Source organism: Crotalus tigris, unplaced genomic scaffold (assembly GCF_016545835.1).
Source record: "Crotalus tigris isolate CLP2741 ecotype Arizona unplaced genomic scaffold, ASM1654583v1 scf7180000024281.4978605, whole genome shotgun sequence".
In the NCBI taxonomy this organism is placed as follows: Eukaryota; Metazoa; Chordata; class Lepidosauria; order Squamata; family Viperidae; genus Crotalus; species Crotalus tigris.
The window spans coordinates 2,310,347-2,318,783 of NW_024100453.1; the positions used below are offsets into that span (position 1 = coordinate 2,310,347).

At 36.0% G+C, this 8,437-nt stretch overlaps 1 long non-coding RNA gene across 1 annotated transcript in view; it reads right to left on the bottom strand.

Annotated features, from left to right (window-relative positions):
• LOC120299182 overlaps positions 1-6,416 on the bottom strand; it is an 84,129-nt gene extending 77,713 nt beyond the window's left edge. Inside the window, exon 1 of the long non-coding RNA XR_005554359.1 lies at positions 6,309-6,416. This is a non-coding gene — a long non-coding RNA (uncharacterized LOC120299182). The remainder of the gene's footprint in view (positions 1-6,308) is intronic.
• Positions 6,417-8,437: the final 2,021 nt, after the last annotated feature.

Sequence of the window (8,437 nt, forward strand, 5' to 3'; positions counted from 1 at the left end):
GACTACGTCTAGCTTGCCTTGATTCATGGATCTTACATTCCAGGTTCCTATGGAGAAAAAATCTTTACAGCATCGGACTTTCCTTTCACCACCAGATATATCCACAGCTGAGCGTCCTTTCGGCTTTGGCCCAGTCGCTTCATTCTTTCTGGCGCTACTAGTACTAGCCCTCTGCTCTTCCCCAGTAGCATATTGGACACCTTCCGACCTGAGGGGCTCATCTTCCAGCGTCATATCTTTTTTCCTTTTAGTACTGTCCATGGGGTTTTCATGGCAAAGATACTGGAGTGGTTTGCCATTTCCTTCTCCAGTGGATCACATTTTGTCAGAACTCTCTGCTATAACCTGTCCGTCTTGGGTGGCCCTGCACGGCATAGCTTATAGCTTCATTGAGTTACGCAAGCCCCTTCGCCACGACAAGGCAGTAATCCATAAATCCAAAAAATCCATACTTTCCAGATAAGCAATCTTAATTATTCTATTTTTTTAAAAAATAAGAACTCTCTAATGCAGTCAAAATATTTGTAATAAATTTAAACATATAGCAATATAACCCACAAATATAAAGCAAGATAACACTGAAACTTAACATTCATAAACAAACAAAAATACTTCATGTTTTCAAGAACATAATCAGTATTATCCATGAACCTATACTCAGTTAACTCTTTTTAATCCCAAATAAATTTCCTGAGTAATATTGAGCAGAAACAATGGTGATAAAGAAATAGATTTTTTTTTAATCTCTCCATCTTTCTCTCTCCATCACAGATCAAGCTTGAGTATCACAGGTCTTTTTTCCATTTGTAGTCTACAAAATTGTTTCATTACCCGCAACTATCTATTCCTCAATAGTTAGGATTATTGGCAAAAATAATGGGGATAAATGCTAACAAAAATTTATTTTCCAACCAATGTATGCATCTATGACCAAATTTTATGCATGTTACAATGAACATGACAATGCATGTTAAAGTGAAATTATTGCTGGCATAGTTTATGATAAAACTTTATCTGAATGAGATGACAGCAACCAGTGATCTTTGCAGCATCTCTCTATTTCTCACTCTCTCCCTCCCTCCCTCCCTCCCTCCTTCCCTCCCTTTCAGTCACATGTGTTCACTTAGCAACCATTTCACTTATCAACCCGGTTGCTGGAATGGAACTCTGTTGCTGAATGTACAATAGGTTTGCCATCCTTTTTCCCAAAACTCAATCTTAAGTGATAGATACAATTCAGATTCCATAATTCTTTTGTTAAATGTGAGAATGAAGAGGCATAATGGAGAAGGTATATTTGTTACTGCTAATATTAATCATAATAATAGATATACCCTCCATTATTAAGTTAATTGAGATGTGAGACAGTATGTAAGGATGTTGATCCATTTCCAGTAAAGAAAAATCTCAAGCCCAGGGGCAAGAAAACTCCAGCATCGCTGGGGGATTCCAAGTGAGAATAAAAGGGGGAAGCTCATTCTGATTTCCCCATTTCTCCCCAAGTGTTATGCCAGGACTTGGCTGTGAAAGATCATGCTGAACATGATTTTTCTGTATGCATTCTAGAGATATTTTTCAATCTTCTTATTGTATCTTTCAATTTTTTCTGCGTTTAATAGAGATTTTCCACTTCTAATAGATATTCTATATCTCAAACTTTTTTCATCCATACTCAAAGACTTCTTGGTGTCCAACTTTGAACCCTGATTACATGATTAACTGTATGCATGATATTTCAGAAATATGTAACTGTTCTATTGCTAATTTAATATTGACTGAATAAACTTGATACCTTTCCCTGGTATTGTAGGCCCATATTGTAAATGTCAGGGCTAAACAAATAGCAACACAGTGATCAACCAACATAAACTCATTAAATTACTTCATAAATCATTTTTGATATATAGATACTAGATGGAAAGTGGTTCTTGACAAACAAGAAACATTGGGAAAAAATATATTTGAATCACTTGTGGTTTTTGTTTGTTTGTTTGTTTGTTTGTTTGTTTGTTTGTTTGTTTTTGTTCCTGACTTTCCCCCTTTTCCATATGATTCCGCCGGTGAGCAGTTTCACAAACAGCTTATATAATGCATTAGGTAATCATTTCACATTACAGCATGCAATATAATGCAGCCACCCACATAGTCTTCTGGGTATTTAAAACTGATTGTTTCATAATTTCTTTAATATCTTCCCACCTATCCAAATCATGCTCACTGCTGTGTTATTCCCTAGCTTGCAGTTATTTGCCTATAAAACAAAAATAAACGAGTCCCACTTTGGTACTCTCCAATCTGTTTGAATGTACAAAATATACTTAAGAATAATATCATCATACTTATATTGCACTTTCCCTTTGGAAACCTATGAACAGCTTTTAATTTAACCCATTAATCTCCAAATCCACTGACTCACTACCTGCTTAGCAGCAGCATTAAAACAACATAGCTCAGAAGGTTTCTTTGCAATAAACAGAACAAGCCAATTTACTCATTGTCAAATTACATGATTGGATGTAATTCCAATATTTTATTACTGGAATTTATTACTGAGTGGAGAAGAGTTCCATTGTCACCCTAACATAACCATCATAAAGACACATCTTTTCCCTGGCTACTATTAGCTATATAGATAACACAAAGGGACTCAAATGTTATATCTATAAGCAGAAGATAGTAGCTTATGGGGCTCAACTAGAGTGAAATTGCTGCACTTTACATCGCCCCAATGTCTGAATTTCATTTCTGTCAGTTCTAAGAGAATTTGCTATATAAATTCTTTCAAAGAAGATGAGAATCTGAGTGAAATTCTCATGTATGAAGTTTGATTACCGTACACTTAGTTATAAAGTGAATATGTGATCTCTATAGTTTTTCATGCTTCCATTAAATGTGGAAATGCACTTTCCAATGGACCAAGCAGCTCGCCCATCTTATCCTTTTATTTGCACAGTTTTCTTTCATGTCTTTCTTAAACTGGGAAAAATTATGTCTAGTTTTTTTTAGTGCCAAAATTGAATGTCTTTTCCAAAGAATCTTATATCTGTCAATTAAAGGCAAATGAACCTCACCTACATTTGAAAATACATTTGATTGTTTGCCTAGCCTGATTATCCTTCCTTTTTGCTTTATTTTCTTTTCAATTAAAAAGCAACAACAAATCTATGTAAATATATACCAAATTTGACTTCTTTTTTCAATTTCATCTTTTAAACATTTCTCACCCAGCTATTATCTCTCATACTGAGAATTTAAGCATGGCACACTGCCAGTGTCATGCTACTTAACAAGTCCATAATATTTTCTTTCTCGCTCTATGTTCATAGCCTACAGAGTGCTTCTTCTTTTGTGGATATGTGCAGAGGGTTATAGTGAGTACAAGATGGCAAAGCCACTGATAATCATCTCGCTATGCTCTAATAATACAGATTAATATGTTTGATATTAGAAAATGTACGCAAGTCCTCAGCAACCATCTCTAATAAGTCTCAATTTAAGACAGAATTTCAGCCTCACAGTTATAGAAACAAGAGAGTGGGATGTATATGAATAATCGCCAGAGAAAGGGGACACCAGCAAGTATCTCAAGATATACATGTATATTTGCATTCCATTTTGATAAGACTCAGATCTGACTCAATAAATAACTCGCCTATGATCTCACCTCTTTCAACAACAGATATCAAGGCCATATATATTGAGAATTGAATAAAGAAAGTATACATTTTACAGCTTACCTTATTAAAAAAAATAAACCAGGCAGGCTAATAATATTTTTTTCTTTCCAATAGAAAGAATACATCATTTGTTGATGTTCTGTTTTTGTGCATTTTATTAAACACATTTGGTTTTGTATTCTTGGAGTCTGTGTGAAAAGACACATCAGCAGATCACTGGTGCGTGTCAGGACATGAGCCATAAAGCATTGCTTCATTTCACTCTTGAGTATTTGGGGTTCAAATTATAGGCCAGTACACACAAAAAAGACAGCATTATAATTAGGATCAGGATTCCTGAGTGGTGAATCACAACACATGTTAACATATAATGGAGCCATGAATAAGCTAAGGAGCCATAGATGCTCAGTGAAGGAGAGAGAAATTACTTCAATTATATACATTGTTTCAGACATCCATGTGGCTGCTCCATCTTAATTTTTGTTGATATCACATATTAACCCATAGTATGGAAAGTTATTCTCTATGGTATCTGATGCAAACAATTCAATTTGCTGACAGAGAATGTTGCCACCATTTCAGGCCCAGCAACTGTCCCTAGCAGATATCACAAGTCTTTACCTTCCTTTTCTATTTTCCTTCATAATCATTCACCCAGACCTACTGAATGTTGTAAGGAATGGTGTTTCAGAGCCAATGGCCACATAATTTTATAATATTGTTAGTGCAAGCGTATTGATTAATTAAGGGCTGTCAATTTGGTTTGACTCATAGCAGCATATGTAGATAGAGTTGCAAACATATTATAGGGGATGAATTATGAAAATAAATCCTTGCTTTTGTCTGAAAGCATATTCCAAAATTTACTCCTTATAAATTTACAAAAACCCAATAACCTATTATATGATATAGACTAACTAAAATTTAAATCAAAAAACATTTATTATATACAGCTAACAAAAGACTTAAGAACTAAGCAAGCCATTCAAGAGATGTACTTCCTGTTTACTTCTAGAACCTTCCAAAGTCATCTGTGTATGATGCTTCTTCTATATTATATTTTTTTCATGTCAACTAGTGTTTGCTATAGGTCAGGTGCAAAATATGAATTATTGTCATTAGGCTTTAAGTTGGTTTTAATTTTTTATAAGTCGTTATTATTAGTCTAATCCTAAAGTACCCCTGGCTTCCCATCCTTCCATTAAATCCCAAGGAAAGCCATAATGAAAGAACACCTCCATTGGGTGCGTAGTAATGCTATTGTCACTATCAAGGTAGGTTCCTGTTCTTTATGGAATTTATTAAAGAAATTCTCCTTCCCTTGGAGAAATTTAGAGCACCCATCCTTCATATTTCTCTGCGACGCATTTGGTAAAGAGTTTGTGCTTAGATTTAACTAAAACTTTGGCAGATCTATCCATTGGGCAATACAATTCTTAAAATACAAATATCCTTATCATCTGTTCCACTACTTTTTTCTATCAATATCTTATTATTATTATATTACTTTGTTTGTATGTACAATGAGAGCTTATGCACAATTCCTTGTGTGTCCAATCACGCTTGGCCAATAAAGTATTCTAGTCTAGTCTAGTCTAGTCTAATCTAGTCTAGTCTAGCCTAGCCTAGCCTAGCCTAGTCTATTCTTCAGTTCTAAAATGCTTACATGTTCTTATTTTCTTTTGCCTTTTCATTTTCATTATCTTTTAACTGACTATGCACTATCTATATAAAAGAGGCAGTCTTAGACATGGCAATATGGAAGTAAACTAAAGCATCCTCAACAAAGTGAATAAGCATTTTTATAATTTGGAAACTGTGAAGAGTCTTTTTCAAACATACTTTAGATATTAGTGGGCTATGCATGTATTTGGAGGCATTCACAGAGTAATGCAGTCTGTTGTGAAGAAACAACAACTAGTTGCTGATATTTCATTGCATGTGTTATAGAAACACTGCCTCCAGATGATCTGTAAGGAAAAACAAATGTCCTTTATAAAAATCTGCAGGGACATTTGTTTAATGAAATAAAGCACCATTGTTATGGAAATTTTGATCCATTTTTATATAAGAGTATTGTTAAAAAAAGTTTTCAGGTGTAATTAAAATATTGGACTAAGTAAGAAGTTCCACATTACCTAGAAACACTTATTTTAAAGGGATGGTCACAATTAGTTCTTTATGTTGAGAGATACATGCTGCATATATTCATCCATTATGAAATTACCTTGACATTTAGGTGCCAAGAGTCTTTGTGAGATTTCACACTACTATTTTGCTATTCCTGAGTGTACAAAGTATTCTGACTTTTTAAAAAAATTAATATTTAATTGTTAATTTTTTAATAATTTTAAAAATTATTTTAATTTGAAAAGCTATTTTTTCCAAAAGTTCAAACATATCAATGATGTAAAAGAGGACTAAGTGAACAATTAATGCCCCATCCATTTCTGTATAGTTCTCTCACCAGAGATTTTATGGTCTCTTTGTTTATTGATTTATCAAATTTATATAGCTGCTCCAAAATTGTGATTCTAGACAGTGTATGCAACAATAAAAACAGAATTACAATAGACATGAAGTAACTAAAAATACAATAAGCAGGTACACATTTGAGACACACACCCCTACCTCAGTAGTTTATCTAACATCTTGTCCACAATCATGTCTTCAAAGCCTTCTTAAAAGATAACAAGATTAGGGCCAGTTGAATCTCATAAGTGCTATCACAGGGAAGGCAAATACAAAAGAACTGCAGCCAAAAAGGCTGTGGTGTATCATGAAAACAGAAGTAAATATGGATACACACATACACCCCAACGATGTTTGCTTCTTGAAACAATGGAGAAATTTTAGGGAAAAAATGCTGAAAGAAAGCAAAGGAAGCTAAATTGAAGCTGTAAAAACAAAACTTTTCCAGGAAATTATTGTAACTGATGTTGCAACAATGCTATTTCCCAATAACCAATAAAGTTTTTGTTAGGGTTTTCTTCTTTCAAATTTAAACAAACCTTTTTATCTCTGAATTTAAAACTTTGATGAACATGGTGCTAAAGGAAAAAAAGTCCTGCTTTAAGACTTTCCTAGATAGCAGAGAAATTGGGTTTTTAATATCAATGCTTTGTAAAAAAGCTAGGAAAAAAGCTCATATCTAATCTTAAAATGCCTAGCTCAGCTAGGCACTTTTCATGGGCCAAGGCTATCTAACTAAAGTTTACAAGTCAATTACTCACTTCATTGAAAGATTGATCAACTCCACCAACAGAATTGATATAGAGTACTCTAAAACAATAAGAATATGCAACATAATCTGAAATATGAATGAGATATATTAAATTCCATATCAAGTGGACTATTAACTTCATTTATTAACTGTCTCATTTTTAGAGTTCATCTGCCTTTTGGGAGAGAAGCTTGACATTTGCAAAGGGAACACCCAAGAATATGATTCTTAAAATGTTAGTTTGTAAAATGACAGACATTGAAAATTGCAACTGAACTTCATGAATTCCAATTCAATGGGACCTAACCAATAACTCTCATATTATCACTACTAATCATAACACTTTGCCTGAGGCCGCAACAAACCAAAACCTCAGTGAGCCACAGTCTCCACCCACCCTGCCTGCTGGCCCTACTGCTGCTGGGACATTTCTTGGCCACATTGGGTGCTGTGCAGCCGCCAAGTGGCTGCCTGTGCTGCTGGCCTTGTGGGGCTCTTTGCCCTCTTGGCTGTGCTGCTCTAGACTGCCCTCCTGGGTTGTTTCTGCCTGGCGCAGGGCGAGTTGGCCAAGATCTTCCATGCGACCACCGGAGCACCACCCCCCATTGGCCTGCCAGGGCCCTTTTCCAGTGGCTGCCAGTAAAACCGTGCCACCCACACCTCTGCCTTTGAGCTGGTGAGTGCCACCAGCCTGCACGCCTACTTGGTGCTGCAGGTACTGGGCTAAGGGCTGAACCTGGTGCTCTTTGGGCCCTGGTGGGCATTGTGCCTCTCATACCAACTGAGCGCTTTTGACCTTTACCGGCTGCTCCTACCGGATTGCCTTCCACCTGGCCGGTAGCTGCCGCTGCCACCATGAGGTAGAGGCAAAGCAGGTGGCAGGGGGATGGAATTCTCTCTGCCTGCTGGACATCTGCCAAAGCTGTGCAGGGTAAGGTTGCCACGCCCCCCTGCCCAGATGCCCTCGCCTCCCCAAGTGTTTTTTTACTAACCTGCCTTTCAGCTGCATTACGTTTCTGTTTGTTTCTCAGCCTTCGTCGCGTGTTTGTGGGACAAAAAAAAGAAAAGTTCAATCAAACTTTCTAACTTTGTGAGCTCTCTCAAGAAGTTAGAAAGTCTGATTGAATTTTCTTTTTCTTTTTTTTTTGTCCCATAAACACGCGGCGAAGGCTGAGAAGCGAATGGAGAAACACAATGCAGCTGAAAGGCAGGTTATTAAAAAAAACGCTTGGGGAGGCGAGGTCAGCCTTTATAATTCCAAAATGTTTTCTTTTTGGTTTTTACATAAAGTCTACATTTCCTATGTTAGCTGTGTTGTAGACTTGATGGTAAATAATTATGAAAATGGCACATGGCACTGAAGTTGCATTAGCTATGACATTTCAAAAAACAGGTGAAGGATTAATGGATTGTGATAGATGTAAAACAGTTTAAGGCTTTTTGGCATTTAACTCAATTAGTACTAAAATCATAAAAATGCACTAGGACCTGGTTGGGTGAGAAATGTGGAACGATCAGTGGCAAGGCAAAAGGATTT